The sequence below is a fragment of the Muntiacus reevesi genome, chromosome X (genome assembly GCF_963930625.1).
Source record: "Muntiacus reevesi chromosome X, mMunRee1.1, whole genome shotgun sequence".
NCBI lineage: Eukaryota > Metazoa > Chordata > Mammalia > Artiodactyla > Cervidae > Muntiacus > Muntiacus reevesi.
The window spans coordinates 54083537-54099952 of NC_089271.1; the positions used below are offsets into that span (position 1 = coordinate 54083537).

General features: G+C 40.1%; 1 pseudogene; it reads left to right on the top strand.

Moving 5' to 3' along the window:
- Positions 1 to 389: 389 nt before the first annotated feature.
- On the top strand, positions 390 to 5879 carry LOC136153762 (diphosphoinositol polyphosphate phosphohydrolase 3-beta-like; annotated as a pseudogene).
- Positions 5880 to 16416: the final 10537 nt, after the last annotated feature.

A 16416-nucleotide genomic window follows, 5' to 3' on the forward strand; every position in this document is an offset into this window, starting at 1 on the left:
GTGCATTCCACCCTGGGGGCCGGACAGTCCCAGCCCGAGATGTGCCAGGCGCCTGCGCGCTGCGCCAGAGGCGCCTGGCGCTGTGGGAGCCGCGAGACCCCCGCCCCCCGCCCTCCGACGGGAACGCGCACGTGCCTGGGGACGCGGACGCGCGCGCGAATGCGCATCACCTCGCTCAGCCTTGGTCCCGGCGGCTGAGGAGGGAAAGAGGGACGGACGGAGACGCGCACCGGAGACGCGAGTGGGCTCCTCGCGGAGTGGCGGGCTCGGGGCTGAGGCGGGGACGGGGGCGGGGGCGGCGCCTCCTCCACTCAGGCGTCTGTGCCCGGGACCCCCGGCCACGCAGGGGACGGACCGACTGACGTACCTCGCGCGCCCCCGTCCCCGCCCCGGCCTTATCTTCCCTGAGCTCCCGGGGCTCGTGGGCTGAGGCGCCTCTCTCTCACTCTCTGCCCCTCCTCGCGGCTCTTTCTCTCCCCAGCACCTTGGAGCCCCTCGACCCGGCGGCGGCGGGGACCTGAGCGGCGGCGGACGGCCTCGAAGATGAAGTGCAAGCCGAACCAGACGCGGACCTACGACCCGGAGGGGTTCAAGAAGCGGGCGGCGTGCCTGTGCTTCCGGAGCGAGCGCGAGGACGAGGTGCTGTTAGTGAGTAGCAGTCGGTACCCGGACCGCTGGATCGTGCCGGGCGGGGGCATGGAGCCCGAGGAGGAGCCGGGCGGTGCGGCCGTCCGCGAGGTGTTTGAAGAGGCGGGAGTCAAGGGGAAGTTAGGCCGGCTCCTGGGCATTTTCGAGCAGAACCAAGATCGCAAGCACAGAACCTACGTGTATGTACTGACTGTCACTGAGATTCTGGAGGATTGGGAAGATTCGGTTAACATTGGGAGGAAGCGAGAGTGGTTCAAAGTCGAAGATGCGATCAAGGTTCTCCAGTGCCACAAGCCCGTGCATGCCGAATATCTGCAAAAACTAAAGCTGGGCGGTTCCGCAACCAATGGAAACTCCGCGGCCCCGTCCCTGCCGGAGGGCGATCCCTAGTATGTACCGCTCGTGCAGACTTCTGCTTTCCGCCTACCTGACAATAAGTAGTGCCCGGAGCACCTCTCTTGCCGTGTGCGGTCTCACCGGGAGGAGGGAGGCTTCTTTTGTTTCCTTGGCAGACCTCTGAATCACGCTTGCAAACTGTCTCAGTTGCCAGGCACTGTTTTCAGGCACTTTGCACGTTTTTCAGATGCTTTCAGAATCGCTTCTTGGTAGCACTATAACACATTTCAGAAAGCCAAAGCCACGTGGGTTGTTTTTTTAAGTTGCCTTAACTGCTCTCTCAGACTTTGAGGTGTGTGTGTGTGTGTGTGTGTGTGTGTGTGTGTGTGTGTGTAAACGTGTATGGGTGCTATGGTTTGTTTTTTTTATATTTCACACTTATGTGTGTGTGTGTGTGTGTGTGTATCTTCATGTGTACTTTTGGTACCAGTCTTGTGGTTTAAATTGTATTGAGGGCCTTTAAAATCTGATCACCTTGGTTGTGTGGCGTTTTCATTAATTTCTTTCTTAAGTTGTTTTCTGATTCTCAGCATTAGCCCTTGTCAGGAAGCCCTTCTGTGAAGGGAATTGGTTTGAAGGATGAATTTTGAATTTCAAAAAGGTATTTAAGAAATTTTACAGCGTATGCTCGTTCTCTATTGAACAATAATTGTATGTTCAGATATATGATCTAATTTGCCCTTTTCAGAAATTGCTTTATTCATTTGTAGATAATTCGAGTTTCAGAACATTTTCACAACTGGTATTTTTTTTACTTCTTACTTGAAATAGCCATTTCCCATTTAGCCCAAATGTAGCTTAGCAGAATATTATTTTATAGAGTAAACACACTCTTGGGGAGATATTGTTATGTACATGTCCTGATACATATTATGAAAAAACTATTCCGAGTGTGATTTAGCATGCTCAACTCCAACTCATATTTCTGTTTTCTCAGTGCCCTAGAACAACTGTGGTTCTCTCAGTAGAAACTATTCTTTGAAAGGAATTTTGCATATTTGAATTTGTGATAGTCCACTTAAACTTGTCTGAATACCAGTAGTCAAAAGAATGGAATATTGTAATTTCAACCCAATTGAGGGAGTTAGCCTTCTTGATATTCAGCTGTTACACACTTCTCAAACTGTTAGGACGCCTGAACAATCTCTCATAAAGTTTTAAGATAAAAATTTTGTGTCACATAATAAATTTTTGGGGGCACCAATTTAAAAATACTTAGATCATCTTTAATATTTGCTTGAAATTAGGGATCCTATCTAGAGTATATAGATATGTCTTCTGGGACTACCTTTGTTCCTCTAGCCATAGTAAATAGGTAGATATAAAGCCTACTTGGTGAAGTGGGTATTGGTATGTAGAAAGATCTTACCTAATTTTTAGGGCAACCTGAATTGTCATATCTCTTAATCATTATTGATAGATATTTTGTGTCAGTCAGCTAACTTTTGGAAGGTCACTATTATGCACTCCCTTTTAAGAACTTTGAAAGTTTAGCAACTTGGGACTCTTTATATTTTCTCAGGAATGTTGAGAAAAAGCCTTCTTTGTGAAGAGCATATGAGTGGGGGATGTATTTTTATTTAACATCTTGAAATTATTCCACAAATAGATAATATAAGTGGTAATTACTGTAATTTAAACCCTTTTTTCTTCTACAAATTAACCTTTTAAAAACACATAGAATTGAATATTCTATGTTTTCTTTTAAAACTTTGGTGCCAATTTTTAAAATAAGATCTTTACCATACATAAATATGTCTAAATAAAAGTATGTATTGTAATTGACAAAACTAATGCCATAGGAGTGAGTAGAAAATTAATAGCTTTTAAAAGATCAATTATATGATTTCATATTTTAAATTATGTAGGATTGTCGAATCTGTGTTTCAAAATTATATTTTTTGTACAGAAAGACTATTTTTAACAAACTCTCTAAATCTCACTAGTTGACCTTTGCTTTTCTAACAGTCCAAATCAACTAATGATATTTGAAATTTTTCAAGGTATACACTAACAGCAGAGAAATTGGATTTTTTTATGACCATTTCATATATAAAACTGCCTCCATCTAAAATGTTGCCACAGACACCTTGGAAGTTTAACTTATACATGGCATTCTTAGAGATAATAATGCATGATCTTGTTTTGACTTTTCAACTACATATTTGACAGATGTGAAAAGTACAGTGTTAATGTTCATCAGCTCTCATTAGCTTGCAAATATTTGTTATATTTAATTCAGAAAAATTTGAATTGTATTCTGTCACTTGCTAGGATTATCTTCAGTTCCCAGTTATCTTCACTTTATGCAGTCTGTAAAACTTTTCACTTCTAAATTGCAAAAGAATATTTTATGGTTATCACACTTTAAGTTAAACATTCAAGCTCAAAAGAGTAGTTCTTATTATGCTTTTGGAGTTCAGTCAAGAAAATATTAAAAAACCTAAAAATCCTTTCATTTTAAGAGAGAAATCCAAAAATTCAGCTTTAAAATGTTGACACAGAAGTAACAAACCAAATGGCATCTAGTTAACCTCCATTCTCCAAGAGCTTGATTCACAGTTGGGATTTTCTTCATGCAGAGTCATTATTATAAGATATTACACTAAAAATGTACAGATAAGTCTTTCAACTCATTCCCCCCAAAGAAAACAGTGCATTGATCAAAGATAATTAAGACTTTCAGACATGAGGTAGAAATTTGTTTTCAGCGTGTTTTTTAAAGACTGGGTTTTTTTCCCCCAAAACTGGACGAATGTCTTAAAAAACAGTTTAAGAAAACATGTTGGAATAAAGATAATATTAATATGTAATATATAGTTTCCCTGGACACCCAATGTATTATATTTTCTAAGGAACTTGTTTTGTTGATCAGATAAGTTAAAAGAAGTAACTCTGAAAGGGATATGAGGTGGCTATAAATATTTTGAATCCTGTTGTAGGGTTTAATTTGAAAGAACTAAATATTTCAACATTTTTGTATTTAGAAACAGATATATTTTGGTAAATGTGTGTGCATGCACATGTGTAAGCAACAGGAATAGACAGCTTCTGAAGTATTAGCATCATTAGAGGGCCCTTCTGGGACAGAAGGGTAGAAGGGCTCTGAAGCTGGAGCTGTTCCTCTCATTTCCATTTAAGTGGAATCCAATTATAAGAAAGAGCAATTCCTCCATCAATAGGTATTAACTGGGAAAAGGAAGCTGAAAATGCAGCTTTAAAGCCTGTAGTTCTAACAGTTGGCCAAAGTTTTCTTTTCTGGGTTCCTTTTGTGGAAGCACTAAGCAAAATAGGAAATATTTTCAGCATCATTCCAGTATTGTAATATCTTTCTGAATGACTATTGATCTGTTAGACTATGAACTCTTTGAGGACTAGGACCCAACCTGAATCCTTATGTATCCTCAAAGCCTTAGAACAGTGGCTAAACTATGGAGACATCTGTCATTGATCCACAGATTAGAAATATCTACTACTAGTGTATTCTATAACAAAATACTTGTGTGTTGATTTATTGGCTTTATATTTTAACTAGGACAATCTGTTATTCCTCAGGCTCTCATGTGGCTTCATAATGGAACTGCATTGGCTAATTCACTGAAGGCTTTTCCAATACAAAATGGTTGATGAACCATACTTCAATAAATACTTATTGACTAGAAGAATTGATGAACAAATACAACTATTAATGATATATTTTTTTTAGGTGAATGGCATAGATGTTCAGATTTACTTTGAAAGAATCAAGTATATGAACCCAGTGATGAATGGAATTATGAAGACAGGTGAGCTCTTTCACACTCCCAAGGACACAGCCCGTCCTATCCTTTTGGACACTTCCTCCCTGTTTATTGCAATGACTATTCTCCAGGTTGTTGCACTACTTCTGTATCTGTACAGACTTCTAATTTGGCACCTGTGGCCTTCTTTGTGCTCTTATGATTGTGTGTCTGTATTTCCCACCAGGTTATGTGACCTTAAGTGCAAGGACCTTGTTTCCTTCATTTTTTTATAAATCTAGCATATAAGAAATCACTTGAAATATGGTAGACATCACTGAAAATTTGTCTAAAAATTAATATTTTGTAATGACACTGAGTGGTAAGGCATTTACCTTCTATTCTGGTGTTAGTACAGTAAATGCTGTCTATTTAGGTGATACGTGACTTTTGTATATCAGGTTTGAAACAGGTGTTTAAAGGAATCTGTGAGATATTAGCAAAAATTCTCCTTTGTATGTCTGTGTCATCCCAGACATTATGTGCCTGCTATGGCAGTATGCTACACCACCTATGAAATATTTGCCAAAATTTTGAACCTAAATCTGACTGTGCCTCTAGACATAACTCCTTATCTGTAGAAAATACAGGGAACAGAGAAACATTACATCACAGAGATATGAGCAGAATCAAGACTGCAGGAAACTCTACAGGACAAATGACATAGTACCTTTAGTAAATGAGTGGCCAGAATGAAAGAAATGAAGAATGGACCTGCTGACTAAAAGAGATTTAAGGGACTTAACAACCAATTGTAATATATGGATCTTTTTTGGATCCTGATTTGACTAGACTATAAAAATATTTTGAGACAATCTGGATAATTTGAAAATTGGGCAACTTGATATTTTATATTAGTTGGAATAATAGTATTGCTGTTATGATATATTCCCAACTATTTACAGTTGAAATAATGTCTGGAATTTGCTTCAAAATAATGTCTGTATTTAAGTGTGTTGGAGGTACTGATGAAACAAGATTGGCCTTGGCCAGATAATTGTTAAAGTTGGGTAATGGTTAAATGATGATTCATTATATTAAATATATGTTCCTCTCTACTTTTGTATATTTGACATTTTCCAAAATAAAAAGTTATCAGAATTCTTATTAAAGCTAATATATGAGGCATTGAGAAAAAAGAGAGAAAAATTTTGTATTGTTTAGAAAATGTTGGCTCTGGTGTGCCATTTTGGGCCAAATAGGTCAAATAGGTCCCCCAAAAAGAAAAGCGGGGCATACTCTGGAATAGCTAGTGTTTCCATCGCTACAGACCACTGCCGGGAGTTTTTTCTCTTAATTTGGTCCACTGAAATAGGAAAAATTAAATTTTTATTTAACAACTAACACACACACACACACACAGTCCAGTTTATATCAATGTGAAAAACCGAAGGGGTGACACACACACACACACACACACACAGTCCAGTTTATATCAATGTGAAAAACCGAAGGGGACACACACACACACACACACACACACACACACACACACACACACACACACACACACACACACACACACACACACACACACACACACACACACACACACACACAGTCCAGTTTATATCAATGTGAAAAACCGAAGGGGACACACACACACACACACACACACACACACACACACACACACACACACACACACACACACACACACACACACACACACACACACACACACACACACAGTCCAGTTTATATCAATGTGAAAAACCGAAGGGGTGAAGTCTCCAAGGAAGCAATTTTATGAAATTATAAAAATCCACAAAATGTTTTTTGGCTGTAGATGTGTTAGTTGTACATTTGTTAAAGTTGTACTTGAAGATAGGTGACACGGGAAAGTAGGTAGTTGACATTCTTGACTTTAATGAACCATTTTGTGTTTCACAGATTGCAGATATTCCTTAAGTTTTGAACTGTGCTTAGAATTCTGTAAAGGCTAAAACCTAGGTCAGAGTTAATGACGCTGTACTGAACTCATGAGGTCTGTCCAGACTTATTTTGTGGAGCAGCAGGCAGAAAGTGAGAACAACATTGGAGGTACCTTTTAGGGAAAATGGAGCAACAGCTTATTCACTCTGTCATGTCTGACTCTTTGCAACCCCATGCACTGTAGCCTGCCAGGCTCCTCTTCATGGGATTCTCCAGGCAAGAATACTGGAGTGGGTTGCCATGCCCTCCTCCAGGGGATCTTCCTGACCCAGGGGTCAAGCCCAGGTCTCCTGTACCTCCTGCATTGGCAGGTGGATTCTTTACCACTGAGCCACCTGGGAAGCCCCTAAACACTTTCATAAGTGTGAAGGGCTGTGAAGATGAAGCTGCCCTTTCTATTCCTTACTGCCTTCTAGGTTGTGTTCCAATCCTAAGAGCAAGCAGTTCCCCCAGAAAAAAATTGATTCTTGGAAAAGAAGAGATGAAAAGTTTATCTGAGAGACCTTTATTACACATAGCTGGGCAGAACTTTCACTTTCAAGGTTCCCCTGTTAGAAGCAACAGAAAATTCCATAAAATTTTTCATTTATACCTTTCCTGAAAGTTGTTTCCTAGGTTAAGTTTACTCTACTTTTAGCCAGTTTTTTAAACTTTTAATTGAAGGATAATTGCTTCACAATACTTTGTTGTTTTCTGCATCTGCTGACTCTGCATCAGCATGAGTCAGTCATAGGTATACATATGTCCCCTCACTCTTGAACCTTAGTCCCACCTCCCACCCCTCTAGGTTGTCACAGAGCACCTGATTGGAGCTTCCTGCATCAACCAGCCAATTTTCACAGGCTATCTCTTTTACATGTGATAATTTATATGTTTACATGCTACTCTCAATTCATTCCACCCACTGTGCCCAAGTCTGTTCTCTATGTCTGTGTCTCCATTGCTGCCCTGCAGATAGGCTCATCAGTACCATCTTTCTAGATTCCATATTGTTGTTCAGTCAACAATCATGTCCAACTCTTTGTGACCCCATGGACTTCTGCATGCCAGGCTTCCCTGTTCTCAACTATCTCCTACTAGAGTTTGCTCAAACTCATGTCCATTGAGTTGGTGATGCCATCTAATGATCTCATCTTCTGTCACCCCCTTCTCATCCTTCCCTCAATCTTTCCCAGCATCAGGGTCTTTTCCAATGACTCAGCTCTTCACATCAGGTGGCCAAAGTATTAGAGCTTCAGCTTCAGCATCAGTCCTTCCAATGAATATTCAGGGTCGATTTCCTTTAGGATTGACTGGTTTGATCTCCTTGCAGTTCAACGGACTCTCAAGAGTCTTCTCCAGCAACACAATTTGAAAGCATCAATTCTTTGGCATTCAGCTTTCTTTATGGTCCAGCTCTCGCATCCACACATGACAAGTGGAAAAACCATCCCTTTGACTATATGGACCTTTGTCAGCAAAGTGATGTCTCTGCTTTTTAATACTGTCTCTATGTTTATCATAGCTTTTCTTCCATGAAGAAAAGAAATTAATTTTAATTTCATGACTGTAGTCACCATCTACAGTGATTTTGGAACCCAAGGAAATAAAATCTGCCACTATTTCCATTTTTTCCACATCTGTTTGCCATGAAGGGATGGGAACAGATGCCATGATCGTAGTTTTTTGAATGTTGAGTTTTAAGCCAGCTTTTCACTCTTTTCTTTCACCTTCATCAGGAGGCTCTTCAGTTCCTCTTTGCTTTCTGCCATAAGGGTGGTGTTATCTGCATATCTGAGCTTGTTGATATTTCTCCCAGCAATCTTGATCCCAGCTTGCGCTTCATCCAGTCTGGCATTTTGCATGATGTACTCTGCATATAAGTTAAATAAGCAGGGTGACAATATACAGCCTTGATATACTCCTTTCCCAATTTTGAACCAGTCTTTTGTTCCATGTCCAGTTCTAACTGTTACTTTTTCCAGTAATAAGCACTTATAATTTCTTAGCTTCATAAAGTACAATACTATGGGATATTTGCTCAGGTGCTGAACTGACCACACAGCTGCATTTAATAACTTACTGAAGGCATCCCAAATACAAATGATTGAAAGAAACAACCCTCAGTATTCATTATATTGAAGAACTGTTGATTAAATACATGTATACTAATTATTTTATTTTATGGATAAAAGATATAAATAGCAATCAGGGTTATATGATAACAAATTCACACATATAAGTCAAACCAAGGCCATGACCTGAATGATTGTACTGGTAAAGATACAATGAGCTACTTTTAGATTTAGATAGTTTATTACTTAAATATACAGTGCAAAGATGAATGAGCCAAAGGTGCCAGCTCCCCAGGTCCTCAACTCACATTCCCTAAAAGATGAGAGACAAAAGAGGCTGTGTGATGATAATGCAAATATTAGGATACACCATTACTAAACAGGCATACCTAGACTGCAGCTGAGTGGTTTTATGTTCTATAACTCTGTTTTAAGGGGCACAGGACAAAAAGCCCCATACCTCATCAGAAACTGGTATGTGATGAGAAACTGCCTCATAATATACTACCAGAGGAGATGAGGTATGTGGTGTATGGTCATGTAGAAGCTCCTTAACAGCCTTCCTTCTCATGTTCTGGAAAGTCACCAAGCATTTCACCAAGATTGAGATTAGCTGCAAGTTCAAGCCTGTATAGATACATGCAAGGTTGCCAGGTCACCATGGAGGAGCCATTCCCCTACAACTCCACTTTCACCTCCTATGTCCAGCTAGTAATTCTTTCTGTAAGCATAGACCAACAGTCATGGCCACTCTGAAGACGCACAATGGACCTCCATCCAAAATTTGGTTCATATGTTGAGGCTGATGATACCACTAATGCCAATAGGATATTCAGAGACTTATTACTCACAAAAAAGGCTTTATGGGGAGAGCAGGAAAGGCTTTGAAAGCTGTTTTGAAAATGAGAGAACAAAGAAAGGAGACTGACTTGGATTTTTATTGCAGATAAATGGTAGGGATAAAGTGAGTGTTGCAATGCACAGCTACACACACTTCTGAAGACTAGTGAGTCCCAAATTTGCAGTGTGGGCTGGCAGCTGAGAAATGAAAGAACCAATGGTGCAGTTTCTGTCCAAAAGCTGGCAGCCTGAAGACCCAGAAGAGATGATGGTACATTATGAAGTCCGAAGGTCACCTGCTGGAGAATTCTTTCTTGCTTGGGGGAGGTTGGTCTTTTTGTTCTATTTAGGCTTCAACTGAGTGGATGAGGTCCACCCATATCATGGAGGGCAAGCTGTTCATGCAAAGTTCACTGATTTAAGTGTTAATCTCATCCAAAATACCCTCCAAATTGACATATAAAATTAACTCTTGCAAATCTATCCCCCCATCAACTTGGCACTCATACACCTCCTAAAGTCATACTTAATCTCCAAATGAAGATAACAACAAGGTCATCTTTCCACCTAACATGATACAAGGATCCTGTGTACACGAAAAATAGACTTTCCCCAGAAGAGGAGGTAAAGTTCTTGAGTGATCTTTACTCTTCCTTCTTCTTGATATCTTGTAACTTAAATACTACAATGCAAAATTAATAACAATACTTAAATGCTATGAAATAAAGTGAATACACCTTATGTTATACAAGGGGTTAATAGAGGGAAGAAAATGTATTATACACAGACAAACATAACATACAACAAAATAAGGAAGAAATAAGACAGTTACATTCCTCATTATTATAACAGGTCATGTGGTCATGGTTGGTATTCATAAATACCTTCTTCCTCTATTCCATATTCCCTTTGCCTTCAAGAAACACCTAAAATGGTTGTGGCTCTTTACCTGGTGGGGTGACCCAAACCATTCTCAAAAGGTCTGGGCCATTACTAATCCTGACTGGAATGAGTTGTTATAGTTTTCCATTTACTTTAATCACCAAACATACCATACTAAGAGATACTCTAGGGCATCTCCTGTATTGCAGACATGCTCTTCCTTCCCTGTTATACAGAGTAGCAGCCCAATTTCCCTTTGGTAGTCAGGATCAATTATCCCAGCCAAAACAGTAACTCTGCTGACTGACTCAAGAGGCATGAGGAGCTCAAAATGCACAGATTGCAGTCTTAACTTCTGGTTCAATGGAATCGTTGTGTCTCCTGGAGGAGCTAAGACCTCTAGGTGAGCAGAGCATAATGTGAGAACAGGAAGCAAAACTTTTGCTAATGGGTCACTAAGGGTAATAAGAGAGCCACTGCCATTTCCACCCCTTGATTCCTGGACCTATAAATCCTAACTATGGGAGAAACAGCATATGTTGATGATGAATGAGAGCACATACAGCCTCCTGGAGAAGCTGCTTGCTCAGGCCTACAAGATATTTACTCATTTCAAGATATTATTCCTCAAAGTGTCATTCTATATTTCAAAGCTGGCCACTCCAAAGTAGGTCAACTGCTTTAAGATTGTGGCAAACCAGTGAATTTCATGGGTGTGGGCCCACTGCTGTCCTTCACTTGTAATGAAGTGAGTTCCTTGATCAGAAGCAATGCTATATAGAATATCATGATGGTGGAAAGGCATTCTATAAGTTCGTGGGTAGTGGTTTTAGGAGAAGAACTAAGTGTAGGGAAGGTGAGCCCGTATCCAGACCAAGTGTCTATTCCAGTAAGGACAAAATGCTTCCCCTTCTGTGATGGGAGTGGTCCAGTGTAACCAACTGCTACCAAGGTGACTGGCTGATCTTGCTGCCATACAGGGGGCTCTGTGTTGGTCTCAGCTGCTGGCAGATGGGTCATTCAGTGGTGGCCATATTCAGGTTAGCTTTAACAAGTAGACATTCATGTTGTAGAGTCCATGCACAACCCCCATTGCTCCCACATTGGCCACTTTGTTCATAAGCCTGTTGGGCAGGGGTGGCTGGGGAAAGAGGCTGACTGGTGTCCATAGCGTGGGTCATACTAGCCACTTGAATATTAAACTCCTCCTCTGTTAAGGTCATGCTTTAATGATCATTCACATGGGATACACTTATTTTCATGTTTTTTGCCCACTGAGAGAGGTCTGTCCACATAACTCTTCCCCAAATTTCCTTGTCATCAGTTTTCCAATCATGTTCTTCTAAGTGCCTATCCATCCAGTCAAGCCCATGGCCACAGTCCATGAATCAGTATGTCTGACCATTTCTTCCAAGCAAAGTGAACACCCAAGAGCACTGCCCAAAGTTCTGCCCACTGGGAGGAATTTCCTTCACCACTACCCTTCAGGGATGGCCCAGAGAGGGGTTGTAGTACTGTAGCTGTCCACTTTAGGGTGGTATCTGCATATTCTTCAGAAACACCTATAAACCAAGCCTGAGACTGTTCTTCCTCTGTCAACTGAGGGTAGGGAACTCCGCATGAGGCCAGAAGTGCAGTCAGGGAGAGAAGGCAGTGTAGGAGGGGTACCATAGACATTTCAGCCACTTCTTTGTGTAACTTACTTGTACCTTCAGGGTGTGCCTGGGACTGATCACATACATACCGATTCCATTTGAGGATGGGAGTGTTGCTGTGCACACCCAGCTTGGCTTGGTGCATCAATTCCACCATGAAAGTGTTTTGGTGGCTATAATTAAGCATTCAGTCTCTCCTAAGGCATGGCAGCAAGCTAACAACTGTTTCTCAAAAAGAGAGTAGTTATCTATGGATGATGGCAGGGTTATACCCCCAAATCCTAAGAGCCTGTGTGGTAATTCACCTAGAGGAACCTGCCAAAAACTCCAAACAGCACCCCAATCTGTCACTGACAATTCAAGCACTCTTCAATCTAATAGATATGTCTTAAATGGTAGAGCAGCCTGGACTTCTTGCAGAGCCTGCTCTTATTCTGGGCACCACTCAAAACTAGTACTGCTTTTGTGTCATTCATGAAGTGGCCCAGAGTAACACACCCAAATGAGGAATATGTTGGCTCCAAAATCCCAAGAGGCCCAAGAAGCATTGTGCCTCTTTTTGGTTGTGAGAGAGCCAGATAGAACTTCTTATCCTTCACCTTAGAAGGGTATCTCAACATTCCCCACTCCACTGGATTTCCTAGAAATTTCACTGGTGTAAAGTAATCTTTAATTTCTGTCAGATTTATTCCCTACTCCATGGCACATAAATGTCTTATCAATAAGTCTAGAGTAGTTGCTACTTCTTGCTCACTAGATCTAATCAGCAACAAAATACTAGCACATGGAATCCAACAACACATAAAAGGATCACACACCATGATGAAGTGGGGTATATCCCAGGGATGCAAGGATTCTTCAATATTCATGAATCAATCAATGTGATACCCTATAGTAACAAACTGAAAGATAAAAACCATATCATTATCTCAATAGGAGCAGAAAAACCTTTTGATAAAATTCAATACCCACTTACGATTAAAAATTCTCCAGAGAGTGGGCATAGAAGAAACCTACTTTCACATGATAAAGGTAATAAATATATCACAAACCGACAGCAAACATCATTCTCAATGGTAAAAACCTGAATGCATTTCCTCTAAGATCAGGAAGAATACAAGGATGTCCACTCTTGCCACTAACATTGACATAATTTTGGAAGTCCTAGCTACAGTAATCAGAGAAGAAATAAAAGGAATACAAACTGGAAAGAAAAAGAAGTAAAACTGTCACTGCAGTTGACATAATACTATACATAGAGAATCCTAAAGATGCCACCTGAAAACTAGTAGAGCTAATCAATAGATTTCAGTAGAGTTGTAATATACAAAATTAATACACACAAATCTCTTGCATTCATGTACAAAAACAATGAAAAATCAGAAAGAAAAATTAGATAGTCACATTAACTATTGCAACAAGAAGAAGAAAATAACTAGTAATAAACCAACTTAAGTAGGCAAAAGACCTGTATGCAGAAAATTATAAGATACTGATGAAACAAATCAAAGAGGACACAAAGAAATGGAAACATATACCATGTTCTTGGATTGGAAAATCAATATTGTGAAAATGACTATATTACTCAAAGTGATATATGGATTTAATGCAAGTGCTATCAAAATACCAAGGGAAGTTTTCACAGAATTGAACAAAGTATTTTACAATGGGTATGGAAATACAAAAGACATGGAATAGCCAAAGCAAACTTAAGAAAGAAAAATGGAGCTGGAGGAATCATGCTCCCCAACTTAAGACTATACCACAAAGGTACAGTAATCAAGACAGTATGGAAGGGGCTTCCCTGGTGGCTCTAGTGGTAATGAACCCACCTGCCAATGCGGGAGACCTAAGAGACATGGGTTCGATCCCTAGGTTGGGGTGATCCCCTGGAGGAGAGAGCATGGCAACCCACTCCAGTATTCTTGCCTGGAGAATACCCATGGACAGAGGAGCCTGGCAGGCTACAGTCCATGGGGTCGCAAAGAGTTGGACATGACTGAAGAGACTTGGCACACATGCATGCCAGTGCAGGAGACACAGGTATGATCCCTGGTCTGGGAGGATCCCACATGCCACAGAGCAACTAAGCCCATGCACCACAACCATTAAGCCTGCACTCTAGAGCCCAGGAACTGCAACTACTGAGCCCACACACTGCAACTACTGAAGCTCGTGCACCTAGAGCATGTGCTCTGTAAGAGAAGCCACCACAGTGAGAAGCCCACACATGGTAACTACAGATTAGCCCCTGCTCGTCACAACCCCACATAGCAACAAAGACCCAGTGTATCAAAAAGTAAATAAATAAAGTTATATTTAAGAAAGACAGTGTGGTACTGGCACAAAAACAAAAATCTAGATCAATGGAACAGGATGGAAAGCCCAGAGATAAACACAAACACCTATGTTCACCTAATCTTTGACAAAGGAAACAAGATTATACAATGGAAAAAAGACAGTCTCTTCAAGAAGTGGTGCTGGGAAAACTGCTCAACTGTGTGTAAAAAAAGTGAAATTAGAACACTCTCTAACACCATACACAAAATTAAACTCAAAATGTATTAAAGATCTAAATGTAAGGCCAGACACTATAAACCTCTTGGAGGAAAACATAGGCAGAACACTCAATGTAAATTGCAGCAAGATCATTTTTGACCCATCTCCTAGAGTAATGAAAATAAAAATAAAAATAAACAAAGGGGATCTGATTAAACTTAAAAGCTTTTGGACAACAAAGGAAACCATAAGCAAGATGAAAAACAACCCTCAGAATGGGAGAAAATATTTGCAAATGAAGCAAGTGACAAGGGATTAATCTCCAAAATATACAAACAGCTCATGAAGCTCAATATCAATAAAGGAACCAAATCAAAAAATGGAAAAATGGGAAGACCTACATAGACATTTTTTCTAAAGAAGGCATACAGCCAGCAAACACATGAAAAGATGCTCAACATGACTAATTACTAGAGAAATGCAAATCAAAACTACAATGAAGTATCACTTCACACTAGTCATAATAGCCATCATCAAAAAATCTACAAGCAGTAAATGCTAGAGAGGGTATGAAGTAAAGGGAACTCTCTTACACTGTTGCTGGGAATATAAATTTACTGCCTCTGTGGAGAACAGTATGAAGATTCATTAGAAAACTAAAAGTAGAGCTACCATATGACCCAGCAATCCCACTCCTGGGTATATGCCCAGAGAAAACCATAATTAAAAAAGATATGTGTACCCCAATGTTCATTGCAACACTATTTATAATGGCCAGGACATGAAAGCAACCTATATGTTCATCAACAATCAAATGCATAAAGAAAAATGAAAGGGTTAGTTGCTCAGTCATGTCCAACTCATTGTGACCCCATGGATTGTAGCCTGCCAGGCTCCTGTCCATGGAATTCTCCAGGTAAGAATATTGGAATGGGTTGCCATTCCCATCTCCAGGGTATCTTCCCAACCCAGGGATTGAACTCCAGTATCCTGCACTGCAGGCAGATTCTTTACTGGCTGAGCCACCAAGGAAACCCATGGATAAAGATGTTCCACCCCCACCCTCCCCCTGGTATTCATACATTTTTTCTCTACATCTGTGTCTCTATTTCTGTTTTACAAATAAGATCATCTATATCATTTTTCTAGATTCCACATATAAACATTAATATACAATATTTGTTTTTCTCTTTTTTACTTACTTCAGTCTGTACAGCAGTCTCTAGGTCCATCCATGTCTACAAATGACACAATTTTTTTCATGACTGAGTAATATTCCATAAAATTGTGTTGCATATATGTGGAATCTAGAAAAATGGTATAGATGATCTTATTTGCAAAACAGAAATAGACACACAGATGAAGAGAACAAATGGATACATTTCCCCCAGGGGAAGAGGTGGGTGGAATGAACTGGGAGATCAAGATTGAAAAATATTCACTACTGTGTATAAAATAGATAACTAATGAGAACCTACTGTATATCACAGGAAACTACTCAGTGGCCTGTGGTGACCTAAATGTGAAGGATATCCAAAAAAGAGGGGATATGTTTATGTGTATGTCTGATTCAGTTTGCTGGACAGCAGAAACTGACACACCAGTGTGAAGCAACTATATTCCAATAAAAAAAAAATAAAATGTGAAAGGAAAAAGAAAAACTCTAAAACCTAGGATACTCTATCCAGCAAGATTATCATTTAGAATAGAAGGCAAGATAAAGAATTT